At 33.3% G+C, this 17,335-nt stretch overlaps 1 protein-coding gene across 6 annotated transcripts in view; it reads left to right on the top strand.

The window, feature by feature from the left end:
* The window catches only part of LOC100643533 (fasciclin-1), a 376,846-nt gene that overhangs the window by 315,915 nt on the left and 43,596 nt on the right, over positions 1–17,335 (top strand). The gene's annotated exons all lie outside the window — the stretch shown is intronic.

Below are 17,335 nucleotides of genomic sequence, written 5' to 3'. Positions count from 1 at the left end.
ATTGTCTTTTTCATACTTGAAGTTTTATTTTACAGTAATATTTTATCTTACAATTTTACACCATATCTTTTATTTACACCATAAAATAGAGATTTTCAGGAAGTATAACTTTTGTGATCTATTCTTTCGATTTTAGTTGAATGACATCTGACAAAGTGTTTCGATTTTAGATGAATGACACCTGACAAAGTGATTCAATTTTTACTGTACGCTTGATTCCGAGTATTGCAAGATATAAATTTCAATTATTACTAAACCAACAGGAATTGAAATGCTAAATTAACAAAAAAATGATAGTCCCATTTCATATTAATATAAATTAAATAATATTTGAAATTTGTTGACATTTCAATTTTAGATGGCAATGAGATAACCTGGTCTTTCAATTTCAATATAAAAATTTGAACAATAATAACATTCTATTATTTGTAACGTGATTGACGTCTATGTTTTTTTTTTTTTTATTATAGCTAATTATCCTACGATAAAACGAATTCTGGCATTTTATACAACGTAATTTGAATCCAATTAAAAACGTTTTTTAATAAATGACTCTTGTATAATTTAACTACATACCATTGTTAGTGAAATTTTATAAGTTATAAGTTACCAATATTAATAAATATCCTTACATACATAGCAGTAATAAACTTGATAATGAAACACACGAGATCCGACGAGTAAATTTCTCAAAATATATATTATTCCATTTACATATATATATTTTTCTTTTTCTTTTTTCTAAACTAAGTCGCTTGAAGATATTACTCTACAAGTGACTCCATTTAATTTTGTACGGGTGCTTTAAAATACTTCGATAGTTTACCAAAGCATCACGCTACACACGTTCCTGTTATTCGATTACGAACAGCTATCGATAGAAACGGCCATGGTATTTCATACTTCTATGCGACAAGTTTTTCGATCGAAAAATAGACTACTGGGAAGGTAACCACGATGAATTTTTCACATATTACTAATGTCATATTTCTGACCTGCGGACAAACCTTCTTTTTTCATTCGTATTTTATATGAAGATTTATTTCACTAAAGCACCTTTTCCCTCTTTTTAATTCCTTTGAAGTCTATTTCAGTTCCGAGATATTAGATTTGTTCTTCCTACAAAGACTTTACTGTTTACTTCGTAGAAGTCAGTTTTAAAGAGTTAAAGTTGGGAAATTGATCTTTACAAAGTGAAGCTTCTTCACGCAAGAAAGAGAAACCGGATATTTTCTAATTGTAAGTCAAACAATTTCGAATTAAATACACTTCCAAGAATTCGTAAGATTTCGTTTTGACGAAGAAATTTCTTTAGCGTAGATATAGTTGGAATAATGAACAAACAGAGGAGGCTCTTCTTCTACTGTATCGCTCGTGAATTAATAATACTCGTAGATACTCAACGATAAATATACAAAAATATAAAAAAGTAACAAGAACAGAGTATTTATTGTATACTTTAAACATGAAAATATGTTTGCGTTAAGTGTTTAAATATATATAATCGAGTACTATATACATAATTCTAAATTTCCTTTCTTTTTTAATTTTTTCGCATTTTTTCAACCCGACTAATTTATGGCAAAAAAAGAGAAACAAATACTTGTTCAACAAATCGTATTGATCACGCAAGTAGTTAAACCATCTGTTTCGCGTCTCTGCCATTTTTCGTTACCGAAATGCGGTTATTTTACATGGAACATAAACTTGAATCTTTTATCCTGTGCTTCCCATTTGCATCTTTACTGACCTACCGCACGTATCTACACGATAGCCGGTGAAAGCTGAATCAGCATTTTTTTTCGTACTGCTCATCGTACATACGACGTACGTATTTCCGCAGACGGAAGCAGGTCACCGTGTTTTGCGGTTTTGCCAGTTACCATTCTACTGATTATATATATCTCCTACCCTTTAAAGCCACGTATACTCAGGAGCCCCCATTGTAATATCATTTTAAAGCAAAGTAATTTCTCGAAAACATGTCTTCCCTTACATATTCGAAGTGAATTTGGAAAATTTCGCTTGATTTGATCTTATACATACGAATATATTACATGTACCAATAACACATGCAGTGGTCTATCTATGTTACGTCATAATTATCGCTATAGTTATAGTCTGTGCAATTTATTATTATTCGTCTTATTCGTATAACAGTGTAAAAGTTTATTTTTATTAATGTAAATGAGAAAATAAAATCAACACAGAAAGTGTCACCCATTAGATATTATATAACAAATATACTTTTACTGCAAGTATGCTTACTTTTGGATATTTTTGCTCCCATAAGATTTTCATAAGTACATAAACATCCACAGTCTATATATAGCTAGTGTTACAGCCACGACCTTTTAAAAAAGGATTAATAACATTCACAAAAAAAGGATAGGAAAGGAACATTGTTATATTGCAAAAATAACAACGTTGAGCCATGTGTATCCTTTATTCTAAAATATATAATTTAAAATTATATTTTTCAAGAAAAGGTTATCGTTAGTTCCTCGTGATTGCTCTCCTATCCAAGTAAATTACGGCAGAAAATCCATCGATTCGTATGCAAATTTAACAAATTCATTTCTAAAGGAGACTCTCTCACACACACACATACAGATGCAATCCCTTGACGACAAGGATTCTCCTATCAATTCGAATTGAACCACCCTCGTACATCTCTCTAGAATGTTCAGAGATATCGAGCTAACGTTATCAATTCGCGACGAAGCGGAGGCAAGAGCATCGTTGTAGCCCGTTTACAAGATAAGCTAACGGTAGGCGTGTTCTCAAAGAAGCACGAGCGGAGATGAGAGGAAAAGGGTCATGCTTTACGAAACTCGTAAAGATTCTATCCATGACAGACTGACGCCAGCTATCGTATCGTAACGATTCTAATCTCGACCTTTGTCATTATGTCACTCGATCGGTGAACTATGAAGAAGAACGTGAATAATAATATATCGAACGATGGTAACTACAGGATCAGAGAGAATAATTTTATTTCGAAGTTAAATGCAAAAGGCAGATCTGTATAGTGCAGTCAAGAAAAATATTATTGTCTATATCATTTTCTTGAGCCATTCGAAAAATTAATAAGCACTATCGCATTGTGTGCTAATTGTCACTATGAAGTGTTATCCGCATTGTCGTGTTTTTTGAATACAATCAATAGACCTTGCAGAACAATATTATAGAATATCGAAATAATGAAACAATTTTACACATGCTCTCGTTGTGGGAGAAGTATTTAATTGAACTGTGGAAACAATTTCAGTCTCTCTACTCTTGATTCTTTTAAATATTCTCGTTCATGCTTTAATCAGAAACATTGTATCTTACTAACGTGAAATAGAACGAATGGTTTTTCTGTGATTATAAATGAACTGTCGTTTTATATATTATTTGATTACTTTGATATACGAAGTTCGCCAGACTCATCTTCTTTAACCATAATCTAATAGAAAACGGTATATCTCATGGGCCCATAACACACTCTTCACTCCCAGAGTATTTGCCTCTACTCTATTTATTTCGAAAAATTGCAATATTATATTTACCAGAGTCTGTATATATCGGTACATCGGTTAGCCAACTTCATTAACGTTAACAGTTTATTCCTCAGGTAATCCCTCTATTTCCCTCCTTCCTTTCGCTTCCTATTTCTCTGGCAAAGTACGTGCGCACTGCTCTCGACGAGAGATGGTGTGTACCTTTGTACTTCCTTGCTAAATCGGATTACACTCTCGTGTCGCGCCTCGTGTACACTGTAAAAACGAGTTAATAGCAAAGGCGAGCTAGCATCCCTTCCTAGAGAATACGTCTAAATCCTGCGTTCGCGCTCTTGATCTCCGGATTCTGCTGCAACAGCGTTATTGGACGCTGTCGCGAATCGTGCACGCCACGTGCTTTATCGTTAAACATCATCTTTTACCCTTTGACTGCATCGCGGCGCCGTTTGGAAGTTATTAAACTGAAGTTACTCGTTAGGCCAATTAGAAACGAGGGACTCTCTATGGCGATCGCTGCGAGGATACGCGCTTAAATCAGCTCGTTGTCGCTTTTACGGTTTCTTCGTTCTTTTGAGGCGTATCTCAATTTAAGAGAGATTTCTAGAATATAGTCGTTCGTGTTGGACTACGTTTCTTGTCTCTCGTTGCTCGTTGCAAGATTAACGAACTTCGAGACATGATTGGTCTGACAGTTAATCGTTTAATTAAGCAAGAGGATAGTTAATAATTTTTGGAATTGTTAATGGGTGAAAAAATAAAATGAGAGGGGTTTGTATTAATATAGAGTCAAATTTGTTCCTATTCTAGAAGAAGCTTTATAGTATACCTATTGTTAATTCATTAGAGTAGACATAGACTCTGGCTCATATACATAGATTCATTAATTAATTATAAACCTAGACTCTGACCTGGTTCCCAATTTATAGCAAGATATAGCTTACAGACATTGATAGACAGACAGGCATAAATTGATAGCATTATGATATTAACATGAACTTGAACTATATTATACATATATTGAAAAATCAAATCAAAATTATACGTAATTCAGGGTTAGACAAAATAAATTGCCATTTTCTTCAAAGGATTAATTATGTAATTCATTGTAACTATGTCAGCTAATTTGAATTTATAAGCTCTGCTAATTCTATAAAAATATGATAAATATGTTTATGAAATATAAAACTATTACGAGAAATGAACACAGAATAAAACAAGAATAAAATTGCAAAATACAGGTGGAAAAAATGAGCTTATACGAGGTGCAATGCGTTATTCGACATTATTACATTCGAATCATATTTTTTAGGGGGTTTCAGTAATCCTCGTTTTAATTTTGTAGACCAAAGGACAAGTTGAATTAGCTTACTTTATGAATACCAAAGATTACAAGTTAAATGAATCTCGTGGCTCTTAATTATGTACCCATTGTAATTACATCGGAAGCAAGTTTTTGCTTTGATTTTCTTGCTGGATCCGGCGTTACAGAACCTGTTCATAATCTTTTGAATTTAAATTACACGGCACTTGTCGCAGTATCTCTGACGAGTGCCAAAGATCCGACTGCTAAAGCGATAATTGACGTTTCAGCTTAACTTGTTATTTCCATCGTAATACCATCGATTCCTGCGTTTTCCTTAATAGAGGAATTACGTTAATCTTCCTTTTTACATTTTATAAGTCCAGCGAGAGAAATAAATGTTTTTATACGGCAGCTTTTTTCGCTTCACTCTTACAATGTTGCATTTATATCACGATATAGTGCAGTTTATTCCATTGGAAATATAATTTTCGATCTGCGCAGATAAATAAAAGATACGAAAGTAAATACATACTAAACGGTCTCTCGAGGATGTTTTAAAAAATACTCACGGGGGAACCCTTTCGAGCTTAAGCCTGCTAAAATTCCCGATGCATTCGGTGTGTTCACTTCTACGTGATCGATGCATCGAGTATCGAACAATATTAAATTGTACCGGCAGCGTATTTCACTAATTCGTTTATTCACTCTTTCGCTGTATTGGAAATGGATCATCGTGAGGAACGATAACGTTCTCCGTTCGAAAAGGCATAAAAGGTACGCGGAATTCTATTCCCGCGTCCCAATCAGGACGTTGTGCCGGTTTGCTACCATTTTTAAATCCATTATAATCTACGCGTACGTTGTGACAAATTACCATCGACGAAAGGTGAAATGAAAAAATTCCTTTCGTACGAAAATGATGATGCCAGAAATTTCTTTATGGACGATATTTTCCCGTCTATCGATACTCTCTATATATAATACATAAAAGTTGAACGCATAAAAGTCGGATATGTACACGCGGGATAAAGAAAACATTGATCCAGTTCCATTTTCACAGTTTCGAAACCAATACGAATCACTTGTCACACGATCGTTCATCTCGCGTATTTTATCGATAGAAATCAACATGATCCTCATCGTCATCTCCACCCGAAAAAAAACTGTCACCCGTGATCGTAACGCACGTCATGTACGATATCATCATATGTATACATATATGGATGTGTTTATATAATTGTCTGTGTATGTATAGATATATATATGTTGTATATATATATATATCTGTATACACAAACGTTTTACACAGGACAGCAAAATGGAATGTTCACGAGACAGCTGTCATCACATGCGATATATCGATTGTTCTTCAGCAATGATCCTCGGCACGTCTCGCCTACTGTCTGCACCAGATCCTCCCTGGACCGGACGTTGGATCAAAGGAGTTCTCTCGTTGAGACCTTGAAGGCTTCGAAGGCTTTTTCCACGACACACATATGTCCATATATTTCACGATTTTTCTTTGATCCAATTACGGTCCACTCTTTGTGTTGTGTATTTGTGCCCTCGTATCTTCCTGAAACGACGCCGCGAATTCTTACGTAGGAACGTAAAGGAAGAATTTCTTTCTAATGAAGAAATCAAGAGAAAAACAAAAAGACAAAAGGATCCGTAAACGCAAATTTTTTTTTTCAAAAGAAACATTTCTTTTGGCGTGACAAATATATTTTTCGAGTTCGCGTTCGTTTCAGGAGGTGACGTACTAATCACTTACTTTCAGGTTCGCTCGAAAATCAGCATTGAGACAAGCAGAGATACTTTCGAACAAGAAAGTATGAGTAAAATATGAAAGACAACCAAAACACACAGTAACGATTTGGTGTGTAGGGGAGCACAGAAAACCCGTGTTCTGCCGTCACTGCACCGCCTCGTGTGTTTCACTTGCAGATCTCTCTCGCCTCTGCTCGCAGTATTCGCCCTGTTTCTGTTAGATTTTTCACGTCCCCCTTCAAATCACCCCTTTTTCTCTGTACTCTACAGTACCTTGGAATGTGCTCTCTCGCCTTTCGTTCACGCATCTTTGAACGAGAGACACGTTTCGACATATGTGCGCCGACACTATTATACATTTACGAGGGTGACTGCAGAATGTACGGAAACACGAACAGAAAGTCGTCCGTAGCTCATAGGAAGTTTCAGGAATAATCTCACGTCAAATTACTCGGTGGGATTTATACGAATTTATTCGAGACACATATGTGGTATTGGATTCACATGTATGGGTTGCGACCACCAAGGAAATCATATGAAAGTAATTTTCTTGGCTGTTTTTGGTTGGAATTATTTTGGTAGAAAATTTCATCACGATAGCTCGAACATTTGTTTGTTTTACTGCGGTTACAATAGTGTTTTGTTTTATTAGTAATTACGAAATTGAAATTTAATGAATGGGAGGATATAGCTTAATATAATATAACATAAAAGTAAAAAATAATAGAAGCTCATCATGTTTTTAAATTCTACGTTAAATATTTCAAATAATTTTAATTGTTTAAATTGCACAAAATTGGTACAAAAATCTGATAGAACAAACGTGTATGATTAAGAATATTTTGCAAAATATTGTTTAATTATCTCTGTTTTTCATGTATATTGAGGCATAATAGACTTATCGTACAGGTGCGCAGAATATTTTTTTATATTGTTACAGGGTTGTTTTCTTTTTTCAATGTTCCGAATTTTGAATTTTTGTTTATTATTCCGCTCAAAATATAGTCGATTTTAATTTTCAAGAATCACCATATACTAAATACTATTTCTCGTTTAACAACAATAGTTATTTCTAGTGAACGAAGCTTTTTATGGTTCTTTCAAGCATGACAAACTTCGATCAGTCAACAATGTTCTTTACTTCGATAAATAAATATGCAGTTAACAAAGCCGAAAAACCGATTACCCCTTGATTCTGTTTAAACTGATATTGCGCAGTTTGTGACAAAATTAATTTTTGTACCAAGGAAAAATTGCAACGCCACACGTTTTTCGAATTATTCGTTGCAACGTTAACAGGATCCTCACTTTTTGAAATATTTAACACGATGTGGTTATTTTCCGTTCGTTTATTAATTTCCAATTTATTAAATTCCTCAAATATTGAAACTTTTAATTCCCAACAGTATTCGGAATTATTTGAATTCTCTATTTTTCTTTTTTTCTTTTTTCCAAATTTACAACATATACTATAAATCAAAAGTGTATTTGTCCAAAATAATTCTAACATTCTCTATGTTCAATCATTTTTCCATGTGTATATGAAACCTAATCCAAATCGTTTTAGAGATTTTTACGCTTTCCAATTTTCATAAATTTCTTATTTCAATTTTCAAATTATTGAAATACTTTATAAAAGTACGATTTTGTTTTACCAGAAACAAAAATCTTTATCATTAAGTTAATTAATTTAAGTTATTAAGGCACAATGTTCCATATACACAACATGGAGCATGAAAATGTTAATTATCTACCAAACTAAATTTTGATTACAATTTAATAAGATGGCATAATAGATAACGCGGACAACATTCCTTCGTGTATCCGTGCATAGAACGAGAACTCTACCTTAGATACCTAATAACACGATTACATTACACTTGTATATAGATACATACGAATTTCCCATACATATACTCACCGACTCGAGTCCATTCTCCACAGTCAGAAAATAAGTCGCCAAAGAAAACGAAAAAAGAGAAAGAACTACTTTTCCTTCAACTGGCTTTCTATTTTAAAGAGTTCACTTGTATCTTAACGAGTATCCCCTATTTAAGCAGCTTTTAGAATATCCGTAACCGTTGAAATACCAAAGCTCTTATTTAATTAAGAGACAGGAATCGAATGTCATCAATCGCTAAATTTTAGACACGTGAACCAAAATGGAAGAGGATATGTCAAAAAATGGCAAATTAAATGAATTTCTTAGAAGTCAAAGTGATGACTACTTTTTATCAATTTCTTAATTTCATTGTAAAAATATGATTAATATTCAATTCTCAAGAACCAAATGATTTACTTTCATAATTTTATTTGTCGCAAGATGATGGAATATTCTAAGGTAAATTTAAAAGACAGTGTTTGCCATCAGCGTGGTGTCTTAAATAGCTCAAATGTCATCAAAAACTCAAAATCCATAAAAATATGGAAAGAACCAAAAAATGTTATCAATCGGTAAGTTTCGAATAAAGTGGTGCACTGCAATGATCTAACCGCTCTGGCACACAGGTAAATGGTTGCAGAAACGTTTGCAGGGAATATGATTTCGTCTGTGGCTACGTATAAAATGCTGCATTATTAATTTCACGCTGGCCAAAATTTACAGTCGACGATAAATTATTAATCGACCTGGAAGAGGAGTGGCAAGCACAGCCCTCGCACATTGTGATTCACACAAAGCCACCGCGGAATTTCGACTGATTTATTGCGGAAAAGTTCGCGACTACGAATTCACGTCCTTCTGGGATCGGTAAAAAATTAGATAGATTGGCAAGTGATTTGTTATAATTTCTTTTCAACCATCTCGTTTCTTTTAAGCGGCAAATGTTAAGTTTGGGTTCAAAAGAACGTGCTAGGGATTTTAACGGCAACGAAATTGTATTTGGGAAGAAGAGCTAACATTCGGACTACTGACTAAGATTAGAATAAAATATTTTTGCCATAGAGATTGAAATAGAGAGTATAGGAAAACATAAAAAATGCAAGAAATACGAGCTATTATCCAATTGGTTTCCAACTTTATCCAAGATTTTCATGGTGATTAATATTTAAAATATCGATTTACTTTTATTCTTCGCGATATTAATTCACGGAATAGATAACTTTTTCCATAATGGAAGAACTATAAATGGCAAGCCAACGTGGCTTAAATTTTATCTAACAAGCCTAAATAAAAATATAGTAAGTATGATAAAAGATTAATTAATTTGTATATTTCATTTTTCTATACTCTTAATTACTATTATATATAAATATAATAAATAATAATAATAGATGTCAAAATCTATTAAGTGCAAACGCTATTAAATATAAGGATGTTTAACAAAATTCCAACATCTTTTTCTAACAAATTTTCTGCAAAAAAGGAACTTCTAACAGAGATATTTCATTCATTATATTCCATTATATTGTAAATATTTCAATTTCTATCTTCACAATGGATCACCACTTTATCATTTGTACTATTACTTAATGAAATATTTTTTCTTTAAACAGAATAATTTCGGTGTCTAATAAATAATCATCAGCGATTTAAAGATCAATTTATACGTCTATTGGGCGTTTTCGATAATGCAAGCGAAATCAAGAAAGTCACTTCGGTTTCTCACGATCAGAAGTAAATTCCGATCCGGTCTGGATTTCGCGTTTATTTTCTTTTCATATTAAAACTATTTTCATGCAAAATTCAAGGTTCAAAAAGTCCCGTCGACCAACGACGATCGTTCTCGTTCGCGAACCTTGCACAAACAATTCTGTGAGGTGTAAAAATAAAGCCTCGCGATGGAATTTTTATCGAAACGGGAATAAACGGTCGATGAGCCGAGCTGAGGATACCTTTATCAAGATTGAAACTGTATAAATTAATTTTAGAGAAATAGGATTTTCCGCGTGGCAGAGAATCGGTAAACTTCCTTCAACTCGAAGAATGATTCATGTATTTGCCTGTGGAAACAAATCGTTTAAAAAGTCTTACGCGAAACTTGATTAAGATTTATAAACGTAATTCTTTAAAGTCGATATAAATCATAATTCTTATGAAATGTAATCCAATGATTAAGTAGCTAATCTTTTCGTTTATTAATTTCCTATATGATTATAAATGAATTATATTTCGTTAAAAAATAGTCATCTATTATAGGTGCTTTTGAGTAATAACAAATATTTTATAGAATATAGTTTAAACAGTTTATTAAATGTGGAATTAATATTCGTTATATTGATTTTTCGAAATAAAGGTATTAGCCAATAAACGAAGAGAAATTATTCTTTTTGTCGCGGCGACTTAAATAATTTTCAAAAATTGGAAGAGGAGATCTTAATATTCTAGCGATATAAATTTAGTCATTCAATAATTTATAAGAATTAAGATTTTTAAATAATTCACTTTAATTGGAAGTAAATTTTTTCGAGGTAAAAAGAAGTTGACTCCATTCGGGGAAAATTTTAAAAAAAGTTGAACAATTGATTTTTCTTAAGGAAGAAAACTATTATCTTTCATTTTATTTGGAACATATTCCAACCGTATCTCTGTAAACGTTCCTACCATTCGAATAATATATTCAAAGTCCTCCGTGTCTATCGTTGACCATGATCAAATAACTTCGCCGGAGTCGATGACAGGCCTTCGACGAAATAAAATCTTTAAACCTCTCGTCCCCAACGCGAGAAAGCGTAAGTCGAAGAAAAAAAGCCGTGGCTTGGTAGGATGAACAAAGTTTCACGAGGTCATGAAAAGTTTCTTACTTCTGAACGTGCAAAGACTACTGGCCTACGTGTTGTGCACCTTCGAGCTTTCCCACGTGAATTTTCTTGAGAGAAAGACAATTTTTCTTGCACGACTTCGAGGCTTGCTGGCCTGTGAGCCGATCGACAGGTTCTCGTAAGAGGAAAAGTTTAATGTTTGTAGTTTCCCCGAGACAAGACGCTAATCGAAAATTATGCAAAAGAATCGAGAGTTCTGCATTCGCAATCAATTCCTCCAGCTTCTTTCATGACCAGCTGGTATTGTTATAGAAAGTTAGAGGCTTCCTACACGAGATTTCGATAATAAAATAATTCGAGTTGTTGGCGTTTTTGTTCATTATTGGTTAACTGTTTTAAGGTTGAGTATTTGTTTTTCGTTATGTTAATTCGTTACAATATAAGGGTATTAGACGATGGACGAAGGAAAATTTGTATGAAAAGTTTGAAAGTTCGTATCTCTTTGTAACATAACTTTACTCGATAGTTCGTAAGAATTAATATATTTAATTTATTACAATTGGAAGCTTGAATATTCTCAACTTCAGGAAATGATACTACCCACTGTATGACAGAAAATTCTGCAATACCTACGAATCTCTATTCACAGTTCTTGTATTTTTAATTCCTGTCTGTTACTACCCAGTCTTACATATAATTTCATAATATTTCATTAGAATAGAAAAGGACAAAATTAGACGAGAAGGAATTCTAGTTATATTACAGCGCATAGAGAATTCTATCGTAATCATTAGGGAAGGTTCGAAAACTCGATTAGAATTAAAGAGGAAATACTTCGTTCTTATCCTCTGTGGTGAACTTCCATTGAAGTCCCACTATTCTCGCATTAATGGATTAATTTATTTGGATAGATGGATTCTTAGCCGGCGTTACGAGCGTCGGAAGCAGGCGTTCGCGTGTTTCTGCCAGAAAGAGAGATGAACCGATATAAATGGCGTCGGCGGAAAAAGCAATAACGCGTTTCGACCTTTCAATTAAAAGACGGAGGCAGAACGCAAATTGCCGACCTTGCGGTCCGACGGCCTTTTAAATTTCCCCGCTGCCATTTAAAACCCTGCTTAAACCGTTACCTTATCCCAGTGGAACCATCTGGCGAAATAATTAAAGGAGGATCGCATAAACCGCGCATTATGCTGCGACTTCGTTGCCTCTGTGCTTCGGTTTCTTGCTCGTTCATTCGTTTCTGTCGGTTGCAACGCGTGCATTCGACTATCTAATAAAAACAATTTCACGGAACCATGCGATTCTGTTATTACGACTTGTAATTTTTCAAACGTTTATTCCTGTCCTCACAACCGAAACCAGACCTCTCCAACATTTTTTCGCGAAATTTAGGTTACGGAGCATGAAATTACTGTTTCTTGCGAAATTCTAGAACGAAAATGGAATTAACAGTATAAAGATAAAAGATAATAAATAATTCAATGTTGAACGAAACGTGCAGTAAGATGAATAGCTATTTTAATTATAAAATGTGGATTATTCTTAAATAGCTTTTTGAAACCAGCAAAAATTAATTATTGAATCAATCTGTAAGTAACACTGAGTTAAAAATTATATAATTAAAACTGAAAGTCAAAAGTAATTAAGCTCTCGCCGATAATTAATTGGATTAAACAGCAATTTTCATATGAACTTTTCAAAACTCCATTTAGTTATTAATTGCAATCAGAATGGATCCGACTTTCATCTAAATACTCGCTCAGTGTTAAAAACAATTTACCCACAAATCAAAAATCTCTGTTAATTACTTTTTAGCTACTTAGTAATCAAGTACCTATTTCTAATTTTCAGAGCCATTAACATTTACAAACGCTGCGATCCTTATTCAATCTTTAAAAAAAAATAATTGTAAAATTTCCAAAAATTGGTAAAGTTAGAAATCATTTCTCCCAAAGAAACATTGCTACATAAAAAATTTTAGGATAAAAGGCTGTACGTACTTACATAAAATAAACACGTAAAAATTATTTTTTGCGTGAAAGTATTTTTCTGTGCAAAGATAAAAAAAAGTATTCTTCTACAGAAAAATAAATCACTCGTAGAAAGGTGTATATGTAAGTATATACATATATAACGTAAGAGTCGAATGAATATATTTCCTCGCGCGAGGAGAATAATTCCAAGTTATCGACAACCATCCAAAGTTCTCGATCGAAAGCAAACTCGCTCGATCGGTTCGCAAACTTGCCAAGATATTCTTTAATGGCGCGAAAGGAGATTTTCTTCGTAGAACGGCAGCCAGCCGTCGCTGTCTTCGACACCTCACGTGCATGAATTTGCAATCGCGTGTGCACTGATAACGTGCGATTCACTGAATCGTCCGTGATTACGAAGAAACTGGGACGCACACCTGACGCTGTTCCCCGATTACTCGACGAACGACTTTTACCCCGTGAATAATAACGATTCGACTCGAGACCACGAACGTGCTCGAAATGTAATCTCTCCTTTGACCCGAGCAGACGGAACACGTTTCATGCTTCCTGTCCCTTCCAAATGGATAACGCCATTCACTTTAAACGCATTTTCACGAAATATTTGAAAACTATTCGTACAAGTAATTCATTGACTGAATCTTTTCGCACCTGACGCTAATTATTAATTGTAATTAAATCGACTTATATAATTTCGACACCATAATGTATCATCGTTTGTGTAATTAATGGATAACGACGATAGTAAATAAATTTCCTTCAATAAGCTTTCTTGTCAGTTGGATTTTGAAGTAATAATTCATTGGAGATCGTGCATTGTATCAGGTAATTGAAGAAGTTCTTTTTCAGTCGATGCTTCGTTTTTATGACGCGTAATAAAAGAATACTTAATGATAAGATGGAATAATGCAATAGAATACAAGTAGAATGGAATAATATTAAAATAGTAATACGATAATAATAATAGTATTTTTATAATAGTAATAGTATTAATTTAATTCGTTATTATTAAATCATGATTTCAGGAGATGAGAAATCTCTTCGATATTACTTCAACACTGTTTCTGAATTTTTAACTCGGCGGATAATCGAATCACACAGAAGCCAAATGACAATAACAGATGGACAACACTATTTTCTAAAAATGTTATTATTCTGCTAGTAGAAAAATACATGACTAGTATTTAATTTTTCAAAAATCAAATGATTAACCTCGATGGATTTGTTTAGTTTGATTTTTAAATGGCTCAATTATCTAGACTTAAAAGAGATAATAACTAGATAGAGATTAACATCAAAAGAATGACGACAATATATAAGAAGTTTCCATCCAAAAGCTTAAATTTCGTCACGAATTATATGTAGCATATTATCAAAGGATAATGTTATACATTTAATAAGTAAAGAAAGTACTTGTGCGTAAATGTAACTACTTTCGTAAACAAAGTGACTTTTTGCTACATTTTTCTTTATATCCTTCTTTCTTCTCATAAAAAGAATAATAGAATTTTGTTAGTTACCTGATGCGTACATTATTAGCTTTGTTATATATTTTGCTGATTCTTGAAGTTCTCAAATAATCGGATTTTTAGTTATCCGGAACGATGTCACATAGCAGAGAAAGTGCTTTTGTTTTGCTATGGAGATAAGATGTCGGTTCGTTGAGAAAATGTAGAAAAGGGACTTGTTTCGCTAGGTAGGAAAGTCGTATTCGATGAAATCACGTACGAAATCGAATTACATCGACGCACAATGAAATGTGTATCTCGCTTGCAATTGCATTCTCACATCTCCTTCATTTTCGACGGGAACGTCTGAATTGCATTACCAAAGAAATGGTAATACTACCGAAGAAGATCGACGTTTCGTGATTCACATTTTGAGCTTGTAAAAAACCGTCGTTCCAGCGAATATTTGTATTTCGAACATTGAACAGAAAATATGAAGAATAAAAGGACGAGAAAAATTCCATCCTAACTCCACATTTCATTGTTATTACTTCATTGGAATATTGACGAATTTTATATTAATTCATAACATTGATGATACTATGAAAAATAAATTTCATTGGAAAATCAGTTTCAAGTTTCAAGTGGAATATCATTAATCGTTCAACCATTTGACAGTGAAAAAAATTTTTCTTCAGACCTACTTTGAATTTTGACATTCTTCTGACAACACAATATAATTTTATTCGATAAAATTTTGACGCTTACATAATATTTTTCGAATATGAAATATCCAAATTTTAGACATTGTAAAAAATTTAATAAATTGTTACAATGCAGTCTTTATACAGTCTTAGCTTCTGTATTTATACTTTTTGCTATCTAAAATAAAAGTACCATTTTATCTCGTTCTCTATTAAACATTTAAAAAGATCATAGGGTTTCGACGATCACATGAAATTGTTCATTTGATTAATTCCTATTGTCTCACGTTACAACATGGAACGCTGAATAATCTCATTGAATCTCAACAAAGTCATTGTACATGATATAGATATAACTATTTATGACGAATATTGCGTATTTTCACGGATGAAAATACAGATTTTTCCGAAATCGAATCCCCCCGTGACAAAGAATATCATCACAAAATTGGAAAGTACCGTTCGTCAGTCGATTTTACGTTTTTTCACTCCTGCATTACTTTCGTTCGCATAATGAGTGTGATTCCATAGGTCACACATATTCTAATAAATATTCATCGATACTACAACTTTTTCGCCAGAAATTTTACATTTTGCACAGAGGTCCATCATATTTCCATATACTTCATTGTTACAGGATAATTATTCTACTAAAATATGTGAATTTGGAATTTTCAAACATCGAGGTAGTAGCTTCGCAATTAATATGTGGAATTTATCAAACGAAAAATTATTTGTAAATTGCTCCGTTGCGATCTGACGTGTTTTATAAAGTATTAGGAGAAGATAATACATATCGTATAATTAATTATGATATGACATATATAAGTATATAAATGGAATTGAAGAATCTTATATTATAAAAATTATAATTAAATTATATGTATATACATGCACACACATATATTCCCTTCATAACAAAAGAGTAAAATGTTTTCTGTTTTCATCAAATTACCGTGGTAATCAAGCGAGCTCGATTATCGTGCGCAATTTATTCACTTACGCTTCTACACAGGTGCATCAGTATTTGTTTATGGCGTGTACGCCCGTGCAATTGACACATCAAATACATCCGTATGTCGTGTTCAGTAGGTGGAACCGTCGCCGGATATGACCGACACGTTGACATTTGCAAAATCATAGACGGTAATTAATTGTCAGTCCATCAGGCGAAACGAAAACGAGTCACCTGAACGTTTTGGTACATCAGATCCGTGAGAGAATGTTATGTTTGTCAAGCCCGACATGAACATGGCACCAGACGAGGTGAAATAACGATCGTCAAGAAGACAAAACATTTTAAACAAGCAGCCACGTTTTGTCGTAGCCACGGACGAAAAGAAAATATAATTAATTCATACAGCGTTCAACGGAGAGAAAGTTTGGAACTAAATAATTGCGATTGATAATTCGGCTTCTGTCTTTTCGCTCGCTATAATTCTTACGGTGCCAACATTCTCCCTTATTCTCGAATCCTTCGATTTTTATAATAAATTAAAACTCATAAATATCACATTGAAATCTTTATTACCGGCAATAAAATTTTAGATAAAGTGATGCTTATGAATATTTCATTCTCATCGGTATCATTTTTTATTTTTGACATCGTATTTAAACTATCAATTTATTCGCAATAATTTTTGAAATTTTAATCGGTGAGTCGGATATCGAAGTACGGAGAGAAATTATTTTTATAATCATCACTATTTAGCTGTAGATTATTATTTTAATCTACACACCGCCCATCACTGATTTATGTAAAATATCGTAAACAAGAACACAGTAGAAATAATTTCTCTCGCTTCGTCATCACAGCCATATATGGCCAATGCGTCACGATGTTTTGATATGGCAAGAATTTTTGCAGCACCTCGTAGCACACATTGGATCCATCGTGCGACAGAAA

Source organism: Bombus terrestris, chromosome 9 (assembly GCF_910591885.1).
Source record: "Bombus terrestris chromosome 9, iyBomTerr1.2, whole genome shotgun sequence".
Taxonomy (NCBI): Eukaryota; Metazoa; Arthropoda; class Insecta; order Hymenoptera; family Apidae; genus Bombus; species Bombus terrestris.
The sequence above is the reverse complement of the archived record's forward strand: the minus strand, read 5'-3'. Positions and strand labels throughout refer to the sequence as shown.